Raw genomic sequence first — 579 nt, 5'->3', positions numbered from 1 at the left:
AAATTTGATTTTAATATCTTTTTCAATCAACTAACTAACTTTTTGTTTGTTTCTTATCTTTTTCAAAACCACCTAACTACTTTTCCCTCTCTAATTTTCGAAAATATCTCATCCCTTTTTCAAAAATTCTTTTGTTTTAAATTTTAATTTTAATCTTATCTTATCTCCAATTTTCAAAAATTACTAACCTCTTTTCAAAATTGTTTTCGAAATTCTCCCTCTCTTTTCTTATTCTATTTATTTATTTAATTACTAACACTTCTCTTCACCCCTCTTCACCTAATATCCGAATCCCCTCTTCTACTTTCTACTCCCCTTTCTTCTTCTACTAACATAAAGGAATCTCTATACTGTGACATAGAGGATTCCTCTTTCTTTTCTTGTTTTCTTTTCTCTTTCATATGAGTAGGAACAAGGATAAAGGCACTCTTATTGAAATTGATCCAGAACCTGAAAGGACTCTGAAGAGAAAATTAAGAGAAGCTAAATTACAACAATCCAGAAGCAACCTTTCAGAAAATTTTGAACAAGAGAAGGAGATGGCAGCCGAAAATAATAATAATGCAAGGAGAATGCTTG

The sequence above is a fragment of the Arachis duranensis genome, chromosome 7, assembly GCF_000817695.3.
Source record: "Arachis duranensis cultivar V14167 chromosome 7, aradu.V14167.gnm2.J7QH, whole genome shotgun sequence".
NCBI lineage: Eukaryota > Viridiplantae > Streptophyta > Magnoliopsida > Fabales > Fabaceae > Arachis > Arachis duranensis.
Note: the sequence above shows the minus strand (reverse complement) of the source record.